Raw genomic sequence first — 21,877 nt, forward strand, 5'->3', positions numbered from 1 at the left:
AGCGACTGAACTGAACCCCTAGTGGGAAGATATTGGAGACAAAGCCTTTAGAAGGTAATTATATCATGAGGGTAGAGCCTTCATGAATGGAACAGTTAGTGTCTTTTAAAAGGGACCTCAGAGAGCTCTCTTGGCTTCCTTCTGCCACATGAGGAGAAAATGAGAAGGCAGTCTGCCACCCTGAAGAGGGCCTTCATTAGAACCTGGCCATGCTGGCACCCTGGTCTTGAACTTCCCACCTTCCAGAGCTGTGAGAAATAAATTTCTGTTGTTTATAAGACCCCCAGGCTATGGTACTTCATTATAGCAGCCCAAACTGACTTAGACAGCAAGAGCCTGAGAATATATATAACTGTAAATTTGAAAGGTAATTCAATTTTCCCCAGGTCTATGATAATAACCATATTTTCCTACCTCTTGCCTTTCCTCCCCACCTCCACCCCCTGGTATAAAAGTAAGGCACCCAAATTGTTTCAACATTGCGGTAGATTATATTCTGCAAAGAATACTGCATATCTATCTATCTATCTGTATATACATACATATATATATTACTCCCATCTCACATGCTCTTATAATGTGACATTAACATACCTCCATCAAGAGGTAGGGTATATGGTCCTTGCACCCATAGTATGCAGCAGAGGTGGCTCTGGATGATTTCCAACAGTAGGTCATAAAAGATGATGTGACTTCCACCTGGCTCTATCTCTTGCAGCACTCACTCCTGGACTCATGCTCAGGCTACCTGGAGAAGCGTCATGTCGATGCTCTGGCTGACTGTCCCAGTAGGGCGCCCAGCATCAACCTCCAGACAAGTGAAAGAATGATTCCAGTTCCCTGACTCTGAGTTTTCCAGCCAAGGCCCTGGAATTTGAGGAGGAGAACCAAGTCAGCTTTGCTGTGCCCCATTTGAACTCCTGACCTGTAGGAACCAGGAGGTAACAAATGCTTATTATTGTCCTAAGAGTCTGAGTTTTGGGATAATTTACTCCAGTTATTTGGCAAATCCCCAAGGGTGTTTCAAACATGTCTCATAAACAGTCTTCTCAGACTGTTTAGCTTTGTTTCCTGGGACTAGTGGCTGCCCAAGAAGCTGTGCAAAGCACAATGCTTCACTATTGTCACTACTGCTAGGTCACTTGTGTGATTAGAACCACGTTGGACTCATTTGGAAACTTCATATGGAGCTGGAGAATCTTGATTAGTTGAGAGAAGATGAAAAACCGTTACCTAAAAGAGAAATAACATGTGCCATGATTTGGCTATTTAGGCATGTAGATATAAGTGCTTTTCTGGGTTTTTGAACTGTGGTGTTGGAGAAGACTCTTGAGAGTCCCTTGGACTGCAAGGAGATCCAACCAGTCCATTCTAAAGGAGATCAGTATTGGGTGTTCTTTGGAAGGACTGATGCTAAAGCTGAAACTCCAGTACTTCGGCCACCTCATGCGAAGAGTTGACTCATTGGAAAAAATTTTGATGCTGGGAGGGATTGGGGGCAGGAGGAGAAGGGGACAACAGAGGATGAGATGGCTGGATGGCATCACGGGCTCGCTGGACACGACTCTGAGTGAACTCTGGGAGTTGGTGATGGACAGGGAGGCCTGGCATGCTGCAATTCATGGGGTCGCAAAGAGTCGGACACGACTGAGCGACTAAACTGAACTGAACTGGTTTCATGCTGGAGGTGGGGTAGGGGAATTCAGTTGCAGTGGGAGGCTAGTGAAGCTCCCTTTAGGGTACAAACCACAGGCAACATTACCCTTTTGCTGGTGCTCACTAAGGCACAGGATCTCAGCCTGCATACTCCAGTCTCTATCCTTCTAGGGACCCTCCAGGGAAACGCTAGAGAATGTGGTTTGAGGCACAAAAGGAGCCAAGAGATCCAATATGTATTTTTAGCGAGAGGAGTCAGGAATCTACTACTTCTTCTGCAGTAGACTGGTTCAGAGAGTTCAGTTCAGACTGGTTTGCATTTAGAATCTTACTTAACTGGAAGAAATAGGAAACCTGCAGAAATGGTGGCTGAAACAAATGTGTTGTTGCTCTTATTACCTCATGTAAAAGAAATCCAGTGGGAAGCAGCACAGAACTGGGAAGCAGTCCTGGGATGACATCCTGATGCCTTGTGGTTACAAACATCAGCTCTGTCTCCAGACATCACATCTGAATTTCAGGCAGGAAGAAAAAGAAGGGCAAAATATAAAAAGCACATGAAAATAAAGAAACAGAAAGTATATTCTAGCTGTGTCTGCTCTTACTGAAAGGAGTTTTCCTAGAAGCTCTATCTAAACAATTCTATTTATAACATTCGGCGAGGATGAGTTGTGTATCCATCCATCCCTGGCTGGAAAGGATCTGGGATATATAGTTGCGTAGTTGAGCACATTCTGCCCAAGCCAAAATTGGGGGTCTGCTGCCTTTAAAAAATGTCTATCACATGGGCTTTGCAGTCTCCCAAGTGTCATGTTTCTAGGATAGGTTTTAGAGACGTTACATGGTATGTTAGAAAAGGGGTTTCCCAGGTGGCTCAGTGGTAAAGAATCTACCTGCCAATCAGGAGATGCGGGTTCAATCCCTGGGTCAGAAAGAGCCCCTGGAGAAGGAAATGGCAACCCGCTCCAATATTCTTCCCTGGGAAATCCCATGGACAGAGGAGTCTGACAGGGCTGTCCAAAAGAGATGAACAGGACTGAGCAATTGAGCAAAAACAGCATGCTAGAAAAAAACCTTGGTTTTGGAGTCCAAAGGACTTAGTAAAAGACTCACTTTGTCTGAATCTCATTGTCCCTACTTAAAACAGTGATGTTATATGAAGTTTTAAAAGACATGTAAAATGTCCACTACAACTCCTGGACATAAGACACTTGCAAAATAATTAGTTCCTCTTCAGTTTTCTCGCAAGGATCTCTAAAGAATCTCAGTGAGGCCCTTCAAAGTGCAGACCAATCAGGCTCTCCCTAGTGCCTCAGGCCTTTTTACACAAGCAGTGAGTAAACCTCCCAACCTCCCTTGGCCAGAACAAGGCCCCAGGGAGCCTGAACCCTCCTCTCATGTCAGGAGAGCCTTGCAGCCAGACTACAGCTATCATGACACTGACGGCTCTGACACCCCTCTCCTGAAGAAGGTCAGCATGTGTAGGCATTTTGGGGGTGTCTCATGAACAGTTATGTGTACAAAGAGGTACTTAACTTAGATGGTTCTCATCTCTCCTTAGTCCTAAGAAGTGGGCTGCGTGTAATGGTAAAGAACCCACCTGCTAACGCAGGAGACATAAGAGACCCAGGTTCAATCCCTGGATCAGGAAGATTCCCTGGAGAAGGAAATGACAACCCATTCTTGTATTCTCACCCTGGAGAATCCCACGGACAGAGGAGCCTGGCAGCTACAGTCCATAGGGTTGCAAAGAATAGGACATGACTGAAATGACTTAGCACACACACAGGATATGGGCTGCGTATAATACAGGGTGTGTGTGTACTTAGTTGCTCAGTCAGGCTCCTCCATCCACGGAATTTTCCAGCCAAGAATATTGGAGTGGGTTGCCATTTCCTCCTCCTGCATTGGCGGGTGGACTCTTTACCACCTGGAAAGCCCAACACAGGTAAGCGTTGTCAGTTGGTGACAGGTTGGTGACAGAATTTCTTATTATGCCAACAGAAGCCATTTACATGATGATAGGAACGAAGCAACTTAGCAGCAGCAGCAGGACTAAAAGGATGCCCTAGCGATTTGGGAACCCAGGTTCCTTTCACCTTAGGGTCCTTCATCATTGCTTTATCTGCTGATTTGCCTAAAGCCAGTGGCAGGAGCGGAGAAGGCAATGGCACCCCACTCCAGTACTCTTGCCTGGAAACTCCCATGGACGGAGGAGCCTGGTAGGCTGCCGTCTATGGGGATGCACAGAGTTGGACATGGCTGAAGTGGTGCAGCAGCAGCGGTGGCAGGAGAAAGGGCTGGAAAATTGTGGGTGGGTGGTGTGGGTGGGCAGTTCTTGTGGGCCAGCCCTGGAGGTAATGGACATCTATTGACTAGCAATCAGTTGCATGGTGACGTCTTACTGCAGGACAGGCTGGGAAATGCAAACCAGCTGTGTACACTGGATTGATGGGAGGAAATGGGTTTAGTGATCAGCTAGCTGGTACCTGCCATGGAGATGAGAGCAAAGGCCAGATCCAAGAGACAGCCTTTGACTCATAAAACCTGAGGGCCAGAATGAATTCTTAAAATCCTGTAGACCACTCCCCTTATTTTGAACTTTGTTCCATTAGAAATCAAGACAACAAGCTTTACGATGCTGTGGGGGACACAAATAGGAATGCAATCCTGCCATGCCCCTGCCCCTGCCCTGAAGGAGTCCACAGTGCTGGGTGGAGACAGGGGCAGGGGCAGGTGTGCATATAATGAAATGTAAGGCAGATGGATGGTTGCTAGATGACAGGAGGCCTTTCAGAATGGTTTAATTTGAAGGTTAGTGGTACAGGTAAGTATGAAGGTGGTACTATGCAACTAGAAACAGTTAATAAACAGGAGCTTCATTTATTTATTTTCTTGAAGCATAGTTGATTTATGATGTTGTGTGCATTTCTGCCATATAGCAAAGTGATTCAGTTGTATGTAAGGTGGCACTAGTGGTAAAGAACCTGCCTACCAGTGTAGGAGACATAAGAGACTCTGGTTCGATCCCTGGGTTGGGAAGATTCCTTGAAGAAGGGCATGGCAACCCACTTCAGTATTCTTGCTTGGAGAATCCCCATGCCCAGAGGACAGAGGAGCCTGGTGGGGTACAGTCCATGGGGTTCAAAGAGTTGGACATGATTGAAGTAACTTAGCACACACAGCACACTCATACACACACATATAAATATATATGTATGTATATATATATATACACACACACACATATATATATCCGATCCAGGGTTCGAACCCACGTCTCTTAAGTCTCGTACATTGAGGCTGGTTCTTTACCACTAATGCCACCTGGGAAGCCCCTATATATTTTTTTAAATGTATTTTTTTCACATATTCTTTTCAGCTCTGGTTTATCACAGAATACTGAATATAGTTCTCTCTATGGTGCTGTCTTGTAAGACCTTGTTGATCATCGATTCCATGTGTAATAGCTTACCTCTGCTTACCCCAACCTCTCACTCTCTTCCTCCCTCAACCCCCTGCAATCTCTTGGCAACCACAAGTCTGTTCTCCATGTCTGTAAAAGATGAACTTTAGACACGTGGTTCTGAAAGTGTGGTCCCTGGACCAACAGCATCAAGCTCATTGGGAACTTAGAATTGCAAGTTCTTAGGCCCCTTTCCACATCTGCTGACTGAGAACCTCCGGGATGGGGCCTAGGATGATAAAATCTGTGTTTTATCAAGCTCCCCACGTGATTCTAATACATAAAGTTGGCATACCAGTACTTTAAAGCATATCAGCTCTGCAGATCTTCTTCATGTAAAACGTCCTAGACCATGAAGATTTTAACCATTCTTTCCATGTTTATTACAATTTTGTAAGAGCATTTCATAATCAAATATCAATAGCATCTGAAACCTAAATAAATTCAATGAAGTTATATGGGTGTATTTTCAACAGTTTTTCAAGCTGTTATTTGTTATTATTAATAGCATGATATTCTTTGGGGTCATGAAAGCGTTTAAATCTAAAGACCAGCACTTAACTGCACAGTTGGTCCTTGATGGTTTATACACTTGCTGTTTAATCATGGCTCATAGATTCTTCTCTGTGTGCAATAGCAGTCGTAGCATGGAAACAACCAGCTGTCTATCACCTTCTATTGTCACTGTTTTAGATTAGAAGAGCCTGTTTCTCCAATGGGTTTCACCGCACATCACAGCCTCACCCAAGTTTATAGTCAGAGCAGAGGGCAGAGGGCAGTGCCATGAGGGGGTTCTGAGCCTTCAGTTGGGGGGGTGCTAACAGAGATGGTTGGATAGCATCACTGATATCACTGGCTCAATGGACATGAAGCTGAGCAAACTCTAGGAGATAGTGGAAAACAGGGGAGCCTGGCATGCTGCAATTCACGGGGTTGCAAGGAGTCACACATGACTTAGTTACGGAACAACAACAGTGATGCCAGGCTGGGGGAAGTGGTAGATTTTCTGAGAGGCAAGGAGGTGCTGGGAGCTACCAGCTTGCTTCTTAATACCTTTTCTGTCATCACTGACTCCAAGACCTGTTGGTTTCCATCTCTGTAAAGTGAGAGAGCCAGGTTTGTTCTGTGATTTTAAACTTCTTAGGAATCATGGTCCCTTTGGGAATCTCTAGAAGGTTGGACTCTGTTTCTCAGAAATACGTACATGTATATGTATACCTCCAGCTCCACAGGCAAACCCAGGATTAGATGGTCTCTCCAAGCCATCCCAGCCCTGGTCTCATTGAAACTTCTGATGCATCTGTGAAATATGTGGAAAGAAGTCTAATGCTTAAATTCTGGAGATTAAAAAATGTTGCCATCCTTCATGACTCTGTGGCTGCTTAAGTCATGTCTTGTAAAGAACACCTTTAATCTAGTTTACTTAATCTCGTTAAGTTACCCTGATTTGGAAGATGATTGGTCTCAGGGTAGAGAAATGAGCAACTCCTTCTCAGCCTTTTGGATTGAAAAAAAGGCCAAGACCTTATTGTTTATTTAGAAAGTTAAAATGAGAGTTTTACATTTAAATTTTCATTTTTTGACAGTATTAGACAGGAAGCAGCCAATCAGAACTCTGGAGCTATTCAGCAGTAATTATCCTTCATCTGCTAATTTCTAAGCAGGAAAAATATGATTAAAACGAGTTTCCGCACAGCTGTTGATTAGGCATAACGGCAAAGTAATCATCATAAAGCTAATAATCAAAGCAGAGCTAACATTTGGAAAGTTATTGTTGAGTAACCAGAAGGCTATAAAACCCAAAAACGACATCCAACGAACTAGAAAATTACACCCACCCCCACACATTTTTTTTGTCTGTAATTCAACATCAATTAAACTGAGAAAACTAAAATCAGTTAATTACATCAATTTTGAGGTCAACTTTTAACAGCTCAAAGCTCCCTGATAAACAAACCACAATATTGAAAGCTTTTTTGAAAAATCAATAAATAAACAGCCATCATACTAGGCAAAGCTGCAACACATTTAACAACACATCAATAAATTCTAAACAAGCCTGTACTTTGATGAGCTCAAACCCCCTGCTACCTGACCTCCCTGCCCCCTAATATGCAATCCTATTCTGCTCACGCAAGTACGCCTATGCAATCCCATTCTGCTCACGCAAGTACGCCTGCGGTTGGTGATGCTGCCGTTGGACAGCTATTACAGACCTCCACTGAGCAGGTCTTTGTAATTTTACAGCTCCCACTAGAGAACAGAGATTAATGAGCTCACAAATGGGACAGCACATAATTTCAGATCTTGGGGATGATACCAAAGCTATGTAGGATGCTTGATAACAGAATCACTTTCTTTCTTACGTCCATCATCCAGAAATCTAAAGTCAGTCGCATAAGTAGAAAGTTGGGCTGATGTGGAGGTACTTCAAACAGAGTGAGAGCAAATGGGGTTTTTGGCTTGTCTTTCACTGTGATCCTGACTGAAGACCACTGGATAAGACCTGTTAGGATTCTAACCACAATCCACTGGAAATCATTAGAAAGCCAAGGGTGAACAAAGACAAATGTGTGTACTAGGGAGGAGTGGTTGGTTAGGTGCCCAGTGACAGAGGAACTTGTGACCCAAGGGTGTATATGTTTAGCGTTACAACACCTTAGTTGCTTTCTTTCTACTTTCGCCTTCCCTTCCTTTCTTTTTCTTTTAGTTTTTTGGCTGTGCCATAGGACATGTGGGACCATAGTTCCCTGACTAAGGACCGAACCCATGCCCCCTGTATTGGAAGCAAGGAGTCCTAAGCAATGGACTGCCAGGGAAGTCCCTTTTATATATATATATATAACTTAAATTCCTTAGAATTCTCTCTCACTATCCTGGGTGGAAACACTGGATTTCCTCTACCAAATGAAGTAGGATGTTTCCCATTATGTCAAGTCACCCACGCAATTTTTTTTTCAACAGACCCAGACCTATATTCCAACATCCTCCTTTTAATTTTTCCAATACTCTGGCCACCCACTGTTTTGAGGTTATCCAGATGCTCTTGCATATGATTTTATACTTTAATGGAAAAATGCTGAATATGGATTGTAAAGTCATCTATCCCTTTTCCCATCATAAGAACAGGACAACTCATTAATCTTAACTCCTCAATAAATAGCAGTCTTCTCTGTGGGTAAAATTCCATAATGTCAAAGTCACTGTTTTGCAAAGGCCTGTATCACAAGACCTTCTTTCAAGGAAAACTCCAAATTTCTAGTGCTATGAGTATTAGTCACTTTGTTGGAAAAAATAGTGTGGTCAAACATTTGAAATTTGCATTGAGATGTACAAGCTCTGACTGTCGGGAGTTGGAGGGTGAAGACGCCCCTGGAGAAACATAAACAAAAGTGACACGAGGCTGGGAATTCCAGTGGACATGGAATTAGCAGGAGAAAGGCATGGAGTTTTCCTGAATGATTCTGGTCAGAGTTTTCTGTCAGTTCTGTACACAAGTTGTGAGCCTCACAGTTTTTCCTCTGGGCTATGTTTAAAGCCAAGAATTGTGGTTCTCCAGGACCAGATGGATGTTCAGGCCCCTCCCCATTCTTGGTTCTAGAAAGATGGTGCACATTTCCCCCTCAGCCCCTCTTTGTAGATGGCTCTGCTTCCCTGCCTGGTGTGAGATTCTCAGAAGTGTTCTACGAGGTATTCCTGGAGAATTGTGTGTGGCCTAGAGGAAAACTTCACTCCTCATTCCTCCTAGTTTCTTCCCAACATCCTACGCTCCCACCCCCGTATTGTGGGACATCTCCAGTGATGTCAATGTGTAGAATGGGCTGAGGTTAACTAAGATAAAGTTACAATAATCTTAGGATGTTAAGATTACTGTTTCTACTCTAAGTCTTATAAAGGGAATTCTGTGGTGGTCCAATGGTTAGGACTCCATGCTTCCGCTGCAGGGGCCATGGGTTTGATCCCTGGTCATGGAACTAAGATTCTACATGCCACACAACATGGCCAAAGGAAATACATACATACATACATACATATATATATATGTATTTATATATGTATATATATATGTATGTGTGTGTGTGTATATCTTATATCAATAGAAGCACTGGAGGCTTTGCCAAAAGATGTGTAGCTGCTACTGCTGCTAAGTCGCTTCAGTCATGTCCAACTCTGTGCAACCCCATAGACGGCAGCCCACCAGGCTCCCCCGTCCCTGGGATTCTCCAGGCAAGAACACTGGAGTGGGTTGCCGCTTCCTTCTCCAATGCATGCAAGTGAAAAGTGAAAGTGAAGACGCTCAGTCATGTCTGACGCTTTTAGGGACCCCATGGACTGCAGCCTACCAGGCTCTTCCGTCCATGGGATTGTCCAGGCAAGAGTACTGGAGTGGACTGCCATTGCCTTCTCTGAAAAATGTGTAGAGACCCCAGAATTTATATTTGCTTCTCTCAGTCCCACTATTTTCAGGATCTGGGTGGTCTTATTTTGACTTCACTGAATTTCCCAAATTTTACCTTTTGTAGCCCCAAATAGCCGCTTTGTCTTCCCTTGCCATTGTCAGGATAAGGGTAGGAACAGGTGATGCCGAGGTACAGGGGAGAAACTGAATGAACTTAACTGTGATTTAGTCCGGGACAGGGACTCCATGCCCATTCTCTGTGTGAGTGGGATTAGACAACTAAGACAGCTGGAGAGATTGATCAGATCTCACAATCCAGGCCAAGGAGGCCGAAGTCAATAATTATGCCAGTCATCAAAAGCCTGCCAGCAGGTCATGAACAAGGCTGAACCGTGGAAGAAAATAGGAAAAGAGGAAGAGAGTCATGGTGGGTTTATACCAGCTCCTCTTTCTTAAACTTCTGTACTCTTATCTGACTATTATTCTCAGCTGAGGGTATCACATTCTACTTTATAGGGAAAATGGAAGCCAGACCTACACATCTACGGACATAGGGCCCATCTGAGTTCCTGTGTCAGTGGAGGAAATGCTCTCTCTCTTCTCCAGGGTCAGCCTTCCACTCATGCCCTGACTCAGGCCCCTTTCATCTGCTCAGGACCTGGTCCCTTGGTTTCTCCTCTCTCTCTTCTGAATCTTTGGCCTCTCCCTCTTTACTGGACTACTGCCATCAGCAGACAGACATATGCTTACAAACAAAAAGTCACCTCCCTCAACCCCTAAGTTTCTCCTGCTGCTTTCCCATTTCTCTTTCTTAACACCAGCTCCAGGGTAGAACAGGCTAAAATTCTTACCACACAAGAAAGGGTCAAGGAGGTCCGTACATGTAGACGAGAGAGAGCAGACCATGAGGACCAATGTTCCTTCCTTTAGTGAGCACCTACTCTCTGCCAGATGGTCTGCTGGGTGTTGGTAACATAAAGAGCGTTAATATTTTGCCTCTTCACCCTTAGTGTGGAAGTGTGGGTAGAGATTTAGAGAGGTGAGGCTGTTAAGGCAATATGAGAAGCTATAATTGCCCCACTCCCACCCCAGCCATATAGACTTTTGGGCCAGTTATAAATGACTACTAGGATCACATCCTCCGAGGTCACATCTCTTTATAAAGCTCCTGAGGTTTCCTGAAGCCCTGTTCTACACCACCCTTATACCCTTGGGCACACCAGGCCTTTAACCTAGCCAGCTCTGGTGAGGCGGACTGGGGTCAGGAGGGTAGCGACATATTAGCACAATGTTCCAAGGGCCATCAAGTAGATATTCTCCAGATGGTTCTGTCAAAGTGCAGACCTTTTGAAGAGCCTCCTACAGCAATGAAAACACATAGCTTCTCTTGGTTTAAGAGTCACAGTCTACAGGTACAGACAAGTACTGTTTGAGTCCCCTTATATGAAATACTGTGCATCATTGCTAAGTTGCTTCAGTCGTGTCCGACTCTTTGCAACCCCATGGACCGTTGCCTGTCAGGCTCCTCTGTCCAGGGGATTCTCCAGGCATGAATACTGGAATGGGTTGCCGTGCCCTCCTCCAGGGGATCTTCCCAACCCAGCGACTGAACCCATGTCTCTTACATCTCCTGCATTGGCAGGTGGGTTCTTTACCACTAGCGCCACCTGGGAAGCCTACATGAGTTACCTAGAGTAGTCAAATTCATAGAGTCAGAAAGTACACTGGTAGATGCCAGGGGCTGAGGGGGGTGTGGTGGGGATTCAGACACCTTCCCTCTTCCTGGTCTGCCACCTCTATGTTTAGCATTTGGCTCTTGTCCACTTCACTGTAATATGGCTTCTGCAGCTCCATTCATCACATCTATATCACTGGCAGTAAGACATTTAAAAAAGCAAAGGGCAAGAGGCTGGAAGAGCAGTCTCCCTTCAGAAGCTTTCCTGGATTCTCTACCCAGCCAATTCTACTTTCATCTCATTGGTCAGATCTAGGTCACATGGGTCTCTTAGCTGTAAAGCAGTCTGGGGAGGAAAATATTCTATTTTGCTAGTTTTTTTATTTTTATGTTTTGGCTGCACTTTGTGGAATTTGGGATCTTAGTTCCCTAACCAGGGATGGAACCTGCATGGAAGCATAGAGTCTTAACTGCTGGACCGCTAGATAAGCCCTCTAGTTTTTTTTTATGAGAAGACAAGGCATCAAGCATGAATGACTTTGGGGTGGCTCACAATGTCTGTAGTATACCCCATTTGACTTTCTTCCTGAGCAGGGGTTCTCCGCCTGGATGTGCACTAGCGTGCCTGGGGAGCTTCTAAGATTAAAGCCCAGGCTACCTTCAGACCAATTAAATCAGAGTCCTTGGTTGGGACCCAACATTGATAACTGTCAAGCTCCTACCTGCAAGTGATTCCTACCTGCCACTAAGGTCTGGAACTCTAGAGGCTGATGGGAGTGTTAATTTTGACCTGATTCTCATTAGAAATATGCAATAGATTTATATAAAGTGTTAGGGAAGGGTAAGACCTTCCTTAGTGGCTACAAAACAAGAGTTTCACAAGGTCAACTATGAAGTCAGTGAAAATTTAGGGTGAGATCACTAGACCCTCCACCCCCTACCCTTGCAGTGAGCAGTAGCCCCACTCAGGTTTCCCATTGCATCCAGTCAAATGCCGTGTGAATTATGTGGCAGTTTGGGGGAATTTGGGCTTGCCCAGTGGATCAGTGGTAAAGAATCTGCCTGCAATCAGGGAGACCTGGGTTCGATCCCTGAGTCGGGAAGATCCCCTGGAGGAGAAAATGGCAACCTGCTCCAGTATTCTTGCCTGGAGAATCCCATGGACAGAGGAGCCTGGTGTGCTAAAGTCCTTGGGGTGGCAAAAAGAGTAGGACACAACTCAAGCAACTAACACTTTAGGGGAATTTAACCTTGATCCAATTAGCACTAAAGGTTAAGGAGAGCAGGTAACCTTGAGCTGCAGCTGTCTCTCCTCCACTCCAGTAATGACGCTCAGCGTGGAAATCCAATTTGGGATGAGTGTGTAATTTCAATGTTTATTTAATCCAGAGCCACTTCTCTGTAAATAGGATGCTTAAAAGCTTGAATTACTAAAGCTTTCTCTATGCAAGGTGCACTTACTAATCTGCTCCCAGCACTGTTCACTGGGTGTGCGACTGCCAAAAAGCCCAGTGGTAAATGCCCCCTTGTTTATCCAGAGGGCCTGGCTTCTGAAGCCAAACAGGTGGTGCTGATTCACATGGAGTTTTCCAGACTCTTAGCATTAGAGGCAGCCTTATAGATCATCCATCCAACAGAAGCTTGGGGAGGTGGAGTGACTTGTTCAAGGTCACCCAAACTATTTGTTGCAGTTTGGGTCATTAGCATCAGCCTTTAGGTTAAATTGATTATTTTTACATTTTTACCAAATGTGACCAAAGGTACACTGGTCTCTAATTATTGCCCTCTAAATTTTTAGCATAAATCTTTAAATAATTCAGGACTCAGAACAAACCCATCTTGCAGGAATAACTCAGCCAGCAGAGGGAAAAGGAAATGTGTATTTCTATATGCATTTCCTGAACTGGCTGCCAGCGCTGCTCAATGATACTGAATGCGCCTGCCAGCACCTGTGCAGGTTCTGTCTAGATGTTTGTGGGTCTGAATTGATCCCCACAAGCCCTTCACATGCCTGGCCTGTGCAGGTTCTGTCTAGATGTTTTTGGGTCTGAATTGATCCCCACAAGCCCTTCACTTTGCTCCCCATTGTTTAGAATGCCTCTGTAGCACCAATTATCACCAGCTGTTACATTTAGAGCAAAGCAACATGAAATCAACTATCTCTGGGATTTATGTGAAAAAGACACTTCCAGTAGTAGCTGGAAGTCATACATAGACTGATGAGTGTTTTTACAGTAATGCGCGCTCAAGTTCAATTTCTTAAGTCCTCTAGGTGACACAAAATGATTGATTCTGAAAGTGAATGCTGAAGAAATAAATTGATTCCTTTGAAGTAACCAGACCATTAATTCTTGACCTTAAAGTCTCTAAAATGTTTTTAAAGGAGTTGACTTAGCAGTTTCTGCATTTTATGGAATTAACTCTTTTTTTTCTTCTTTTGTTAATTTATTATCTTCCTGGGGCTTATGCACAAGCTTCCTAGTTTCTAGAAAAATAGGATGGAGCTGGCTATATGCCAGAGGGTACCTTAATGCCTTGCTTTAAACACGTATCCAGTCAATGGTTGAAGGCAGAGTGGAGGACTTAAATCCATAGGAAAGCTCAAAGCTGCCTTCTAGGCCACCTTAGCAACGGCTGGTTATTTTGGCTACAGGTCTAATTCGAGTTCATTAGTGAGGCTGATTCCGTCCTATAGTCATCCCCCAGGCTTCTGATTTGACCCATCGTGGCTCTAGCTCTGGACCTGGGCTGTATGTGTCCAGACTGACTCAGAGGGTCAGCTTCACTCTGTGAGACTGCCCCTAGCTGCCACAGTGGAGCTCTGGTGGTGGTTGTTCAGGTGCTCAGTCGTGTCTGACTCTTTTGTGACCTTATGAACTACTGCCCGCCAGGCTCCTCTGTCCATGGGATTCTCCAGGCAAGAATACTGGAGTGGGTTGCCATTTCCTTCTCTAGGGGATCTTCCTGACCCAGGGGTCAAATCTGCAGCTCCCTCATTGACAGGTGGATTCTTTACTGCTGAGCCACCAGGGAAGCCCCAGAAATTCTGGTGTGTGGGCCTAAACTTTGTTTGCTCACATATTTATTTAGCTGATGTTTAGTTGTTGTCTGCTATATGCTGGCAGATCCACCCTAATATTTGTCACGCTCTGGGTGAAAGAGTAATCAGAGACCCACAGAGTCTATGTCTAAATTCTGAGTTATAGATCAAACTAAGAAACTATTCAATAATACACCCTCACAGTGACCTGGAAGAACAGGTTCAAATGAAGTTCTAGGGCTCCTTGGAGTTGTGCATTAAAACTCAGGGGCATGGAGAGCGCCTCCTATTCCAGCCCTCTAGCCCTCAGCTGGAAGCCCTGGGTTCCCCCCAATCCTGCTGCGTCTGCCCAGTGTTTTGAGGGGGCCTCCACTGCACACGCTGTCCCTGGGCCACCCTCAGGCCTCAAGTCTTGCAGCCGGGATGTGACCTGCCTTAGAGAAGACGAGGTCCACGCAGGCCCTGAAAGTGAATGTAGGGCCGTGTGGCCAGGGAACGCCCAGCTCCTGGGTGCCCCCAGTATAGTCTAGAAGAGGAGTTGGTGGCCTCCGGGTGGGCATATCTTTGGCCCTGTGGACTCCTCAGCCCAGGGGAGGGCACAGCTGCAGGGACATTAGTTCAGTGCTAAGTGCAAGCAAGGGTCTTGGCTTCCCCAGGCTGACGATAGCGCTATGTGCTACGTGCTGAGAGGCAGCAGTGAACACAATTCCTAACTGCCTTAATGAGGGAGACAAAAACAAACCAAGATGACTGGGCTAAAAGATGTGAAGGCATTGAGTTGGGGGATGAGCTGCAGAGTGACTGGTAAACTCTACTTTAGAGCGATCAGGGAAGGCCTCTTGGAGGTGGTGACCTGTATGCTGAGATCCAATGACATGGAAGTGCCAAGGTGAGGAAACACATGGAGGGAAAAGGCCCAGGGGCAGGAAAGGGCTGGTTTGTCTGAAGAATAGTAAGGAAACCAGGGTTGGTGGCAATGGGAAGTGAGTTGTGTGTGTGGAGGTCAGCAGGGGCCATGGCAGGCAGGGCCTGGAGAAAAGAGAATTAAGCTGAGACTTAGAAAAATGACTTGAGGCTCAGGTCCTCTGCTTCCTCACTGGCTATCGCTGAGCAAAGTTCATCCTCTGGCCTCTGTCATCTCACCTGGGAACTCCAGCTGCCTCATAACTCTCCTCTCTCTTCCAGCGTGCTGAGGGAGGACCAGGCGGGGTTGCTGCTGGTTTAGATCTTGGGCATGAAGCAACTATGCAGCGAGGAGCAGTAACCAGCAACCTTGAACTGTCCCAGGGGCTGTTGGTGGGGAACGATAGTCACAGGGAGTGTCTGGTTGGGCTTAAATGGGGGATTGTTTTCCACACAGACTCAAGGCCACCCCCACCTCCTCTCCCAGGTAGGCTTTGAAGCTCATCTCATGTTGCCTGTACCCTGGGAGAGAGCAGAGAGTGCCAGCAGGCCATGGAGCTGATACCATTTGCACAAAGTGGCTCTTCTGAGGCCCCTTACCCCCTGTCAATGAGTAAAACCCAACCTTTTGCCAGAACAGAGGGCCAGGAGCTTGAGCAATGACTAAGACTCAGCCTCTGGGCTCCGAACCAGGATGTCAGCAGCTGGCTCAGCACTAGGGCAGCAGGCACCATCCCTGAATGCTGGCTGGCCAGGACCAGAGCTGCAGTGGCTCGCCCAACCCTCCCAGCTAAGGATGCTGCTTCGTGGGAGGAAACAGGGACCAACATTAAATGCACATGTTTCTTTCATGGGCCTTTGTCTATGCTTTTTCTTGTGAGTCTGTTATCAGTACAGAGTGTGAGTTCCACATTTCCAAAAGAGCCTTTTGCCATCTCTTCAAGGTCTCAAGGTAACGAATCCTTGGGGACTGTGTAACAATAATGATTTCAACCACAGCTATGTCTACTTTTTGACTGCTTACTGAATGCCAGGACCACACCGAGCACTCTGGTCTCACAACCAGTCTCTTCAGGAGACACTCGTTATCATCCCATTTTACAGATGAGGGAGCAGAAGCTTAAAGAAGCTGAGTAGCTTCCTCAAGGTTGTACCTCTGGGGTTTGAACCTAAGTTTGTTTGACTCAAAAGTGGCACTCTTAAATCAAAGTACACGAAGAGTTTACAAGTCTTCATCACCTTTATAATCCTAGATTATTCACACATTAGATTCTTTAATCTTCACAATAACTCTATGAGATAGGAATTATTAGTATTTCCGTTTTGCAGAAGAGGAAACTGGGGCACAGAAATTGTAAACTACAGTCTTGTTGCTCAGAGATAGATACATGTATCTGTATATCTGAATCACTCTGTTGTCTACCTGAAACTATCACAACATTGTTAATCAGCTATATTCCAATATGAATAAAAAGTTAAAAATTAAAGATAAATAATCAGTTAAATTTTAAAAAGAGCCATGGGAGGCAGGTTGAAGATTTTTAAATTTAAGTCTAACCATAAAGTGCAGAGATGTGTTATCAACAGGATCCATCATGTGCAAAGGCAAAGCAGGTGAGATCCAGGGAGACTGGTATGTCTCCATTGCTCGTTCCTCAACTTCCCCTCTGCCCAGTGTCTGAAATTCCACCGTTAATCACAATCCATTTACCTCCTCCCAACAGTTCCCTGTTGAAATTCAGAAAATACTCCAATACTCCTGGGCGTGGGAGAGGGCTGTCAATGCTGAAGTGAGTGCAGCTGCAACTGGGAGTGGGGCTCAGGGCCTGTCATATTTGGAGAAAGCAGGGTGGCACTGGGTGTCTAAGCAAGGTGGGGCGGCTGAAACAGCGAGGGTGGGGGCAGGACTCTGGGCCCATTGTGTCCTCCAGGGCGGCCTTGACTGACAGCTGCACTCATTGTGGGTTACATGGCTGATCCATTATCCATAGGGCTGAATTGATAATGTTTGGGCGGCTAAATGTTTTATGACTAAAGACTCCCAAGGTGAAGGCAACCAATTAGGAAACATGACAGAGAATCCCTGGAAGCATATTCTACTGCTCTCTTTGTGGGCACAGATGTGTGTAGGTCACACGTCTGTGCCAGATCCCTGCTCTCAGTTCTGTGTGAAAACACCTCCCAGCCCCCATCTCACTTGGCTCTGACCTGCCTCTCCCTGGGGGTCTTTCAATGGAGCTTCTTTCCCTTCCTGCCCCTGAAAGCCTCATGCTCTGCCCTGAAACCACTGACAGTCCTGTCTAAAAGGTTTTATTTGGGACAAACTCCTTTTAACCCCAAATTCATAAATTCCTCTGTTAGTGTATGAAAGCTAGCCGTGGCACTAAAGTGTCATTCTTCCATTCATTTATGTTTGGGAATGAATAGCATTCATTAAATGCCCCTGTATCTGCTAAAGCTAAACACACACCTACTGTGGGGCTTGATAAGTCACTCAGTCATGTTCAACTTTTTGCGACCCCATGGACTGTAGCTTGCCAGGCTCCTCTGTCCATGGGATTCTCCAGGCAAGAATACTGGAGCGGGTTGCCATGCCCTCCTCCAGGGGATCTTCCTGACCCAGGGATGGAACCTGTGTCTCTTAGGTCTCTTGCATTGGCAGGTGGGTTCTTTACCACTAGCACCACCTTGGAAGCCCACTGCAGGACCCACTGACTTCACTTTTGGGTATTTACTCAAGAGAACTGAGTGCCATGTGCTTACAAAAAACACATTATATGAATATGTTTAGCAGTTTTCGTCATAATTGCCCCCAAATGGAAACCAACTCAAATGGCCATCAAGGTGAATGAACACACAAATTGTAGTATATTCATACAGTGGAGTACTACTCAGCAAGGAAAAGGAAAAAAAAACCACTGGTACATGCAACAATATGCATAAAACTCAGAGACAGTATGTTGAGCAAAACAAGTTGGATACTAAAGAGGATACACATTATGGTTCTGTGCACTATCAATTCAGTTCAGTTGCTCAGTTGTATCTATCTGACTCTTTGTGACCCCCTGGACTGCAGCACACCAGGCTTCCCTGTTCATCACCAACGCCCAGAGCCTGCTCAAACTCATGTCCACTGAGTCAGTGATGCTATCAAACCATCTCATCCGCTGTCATCCCCTTCTGCTCCTGCCTTCAATCTTTCCCAGCATTAGGGTCTTTTCCAGTGAGTCATTTCTTTGCGTCAGGTAGCCAAACTATTGGAGCTTCAGCTTCAGCATCGGTCCTTTCAATGAATATTCAGGACTGATTTCCTTTAGGATGGACTGGTTTGATCTCCTTGCAGTTCAAGGGACTCTCAAGAGTCTTCTCCAACACCACAGTTCAAAAGCATCAATTCTTTGGTGCTCAGCTTTTAAGTTCAAAAAGAGGCAAAACACAACTGTGGTGTTGTTCGAAGTCAGAATGCTGATTACCTTTGGTGCAAGAGTTTATTGGCTGGGAAGGGGCATGGGAAAGTTTTTTGGAGTGATGTAATTTTAAAAGAAATCTTGACCTAAATAGTGGTTGCATGGGTATATGCCTATGTAAAGGTCCATCAAGCTCTACACATATGTTCTATATACCTGACTCTAGATAAGTTATTTTGTTGTTGTCACTAAGTCCTGTCCAACTCTTTGCAACCCCCTGCCAGGCTCCACTGTCCTTGGGATTCTCTAGGCTGGAGTGGGTAGCCATTCCCTTCTCCAGGGGATCTTCCTGACCCAGGGATCAAACCCACATCTACTGCATTGCAGGCATATTCTTTATGGCTGAACCACCAGGGAGGTCCTAGATAAGTTATACTTCAGGTTTTCAAAAAAAATTATTACTTATTTGGCTATTTTGGGTTTTAGTTGTGGCACGAGGAATCTTCGTTGTGGTGCCCAGAAACAGGGGCTCAGAAGTTGTAGGACACAGGCTTAGTTGCTCTGTTGGACATGGGATCTTAGTTCCCTGATCAAGGATCAAACTGAGTCCCCTATTTAGAAGGTGGGTTCCCAACCAGTGGACCACCAGGGAAGTCCCAACATCTCAGTTAAATAAAAATGTCTGCTAGCAGAGCTCTGTGCTGAGCTGGCCTGAATTTTCCAGGCTAATATGGCTGAGAAGAGTCAGCGACCTGGGTAGGGGTCTAGAGCAGCCCTTCCCAGAGGGTCCCTAAGGGATGTGGACGAGTCCTGGAGTGGCAATGCTAACTCAGGGGCCCAGGATATTCAACGGGAAGACAAAAAGTTGTTGAGACAAAAAGAAGAGATGTCTGGTGGTCACTACTGAGAGCCTGAAGGGAAAACAAATCCAGCATGGAGTGGAGAGGGGTCTGGGAGAACTCTGAGGCAGGAAAGAAGCTGATGTCATTAGTAGTAGGAACACGAGAGCTGGGAGGACCTTTGCAGTCAGGATCAGGCCAGGAGGCAGCAACCCTGGAGCTAAGATGAAGGAGATTGTACAAAGGTGACCCATGGAGGAGTGAACTGCGAAGAGCGACTTCTTTTAATTTTTGAGTGTATACAGATATTATTTCATGTAAGTCTCATAACTGTGTGATTTAAGATATATTAGCACCCCAATTTCCAAACAGAAAGTTGAGAACTAGGAGATTTCACAGGATATGCTGAAGGGCACCCAGCCGTTAGTGCAGCACTCAGCCCATAGCTTTGAGACCCAGCACCTGCACCCCAAGGCCAGTTAAGTGTCTAACCAACTCAGTGATGGGTTAATCAACCCATGCAGGTGCATGCATGAAATGGCATTACTGTCTCAATATCTGTCTCCATCTATGCTTTGCTGCTCTGGCTCAAGGGCTTCCTTCATGTTATCTTAGTCCAACTCTGTAAATCCACCTCATTTCAGTAATTTAAATAACATGACCCAGTTATTAAAACTCAGTCCTAATCATTTAAAAACTCCACCCTCATGTTTGATTCAAACCTTTCCTCCTTTCCTGAGTTCAGGGTTACCTGTGGCTGTAGGAGCCTGGAGGAGGGGCCGTGGGGTGGTCTGCCCTCTTCAGTGCTCACCTCTTATTCCTGAGCTCTGCAGAGGAGGGAAACTGTTTCCTTAAGCAAGAGCGTGCATCGAGGTTTGGTCCCCTTTCCCAATTGTTACCATTGATCCAGTTCCATTGTCAGCACTCCCAAGGCAACTCCTGGCTTTGGTGGCGCTTGGGAGACACACCTCCTCCCATGCTCCTCAACTGTACTCCAAGTTCAGCATTCCTATATCCCTGCAGCCCCAATTTCCTCTTCTTTCCCTAGCCTCTGAACCTTGGGCCTGAAGGCTTGGATCAGATCTTTCTTGTCCTCCCCCCATCCCACCCCCACTCCATCTACCATGCTACCTCTCCCCAGGGTTCTTTGCCCATCTGCAAGAATTTGTGATAGAGACAGAGTAAAGGGACAAAGTAACTGATTAAATAGTTAATCCCACTAGGGGATTGTAAGTAGAAAAAAATATGGGAGACCCCTGTAAGTTAATGATTACTCAAGAAAACAGTTTTGCTTAACCACAAAACCAAGTAGTCTTGCTTTGCAACAAAACCATATGACAAAAGCACCAGATCATGCTCCCAAACAATGAAACAATGGTGGCATGAAACCCACATCCTGCCCAGTGAGCTCAGCAAGTTAGGACATGCTCTCTGCACACATAGGAGACAGTACTTGTGGGACTAGCTTGACCATACAGGGACAAGAAAACTCCCTTGTTCAACCTGGAAGAGAAGCTGGTGATGGAAACATGACATCTATGCAAGAAAGGCAAAGAAGTTCTCCTCCTCTCCACTTTTCCTTTGATTATAAAACTGTAGCGCAGTAAGTTTTGGGGGCATGGCTCGCTCATCCACCTGCTTGTAAACCTTATGAGTGTCCTATTTTAATAAATCCCTTCTTATCCGTAACTTTCCCTTTCGCTGAATTCTTTCTGTGTTAGGACACAAAGGACTATGGCCCTGGATCTCTTTGGAGTCCCCAAAACAACACCAGTCAATTTCAAACGGGTAGCCTGGGACCCAATGGCCCAGCCAACAGCCAAACAAGTAACAAGACCATCAAGTCTTTCCTTCTGACATAAACACCAAACTTTATGACAAACTTTTGTAGGACCTTCTTTCTTATCCTCAATGTTTAACCAGGAGTCCTCAAGGAATGGTAATGAACGAGGACCCACTCTCTTTGGGTGGGGAGGAAAAATGGCTTATCCTCATGAATATTGCTCTCCCTCCAAAGACAACCTCCTCCTCTCCCCAAGTCTTCTCTGTTCTCTCCATATTGAGAGCCCCAAAGCCAGTTCAGCCACTAGGGGTGTCTCCTGCCTAGAAGGAGGCCTTTGGACTAAGTCCCAGAGAATGTAATAATTTTATTAACAATGCCTCTACCTACATGAAGGGTTATTGCTGAATTGTTATGTAACTTCCAGGGGCAAAAAAATATTTCAGTCCAAACTCTCACCAGCTCATAGGCACAGGTTTGCTACTGAAAACCCTCTGTGTGCAAGCCCACATTCCTATCTGAGGTAAGTGAACTGGTTTGCTTCCTCTTAATACACTGTTCATCATGCTACATTGCTTAGGAAAGGTTAAAGCTCCAGGACATATATCCTGGCAGAAACACCCCCTCTCTCACCTCTGACACCTCAGATTCCAACAATGGCTATTGAAAGAACTCTGCATCTTCAGACAAATATACATCCATGAAAAGCACC

The sequence above is a fragment of the Budorcas taxicolor genome, chromosome 1, assembly GCF_023091745.1.
Source record: "Budorcas taxicolor isolate Tak-1 chromosome 1, Takin1.1, whole genome shotgun sequence".
Lineage (NCBI taxonomy): Eukaryota > Metazoa > Chordata > Mammalia > Artiodactyla > Bovidae > Budorcas > Budorcas taxicolor.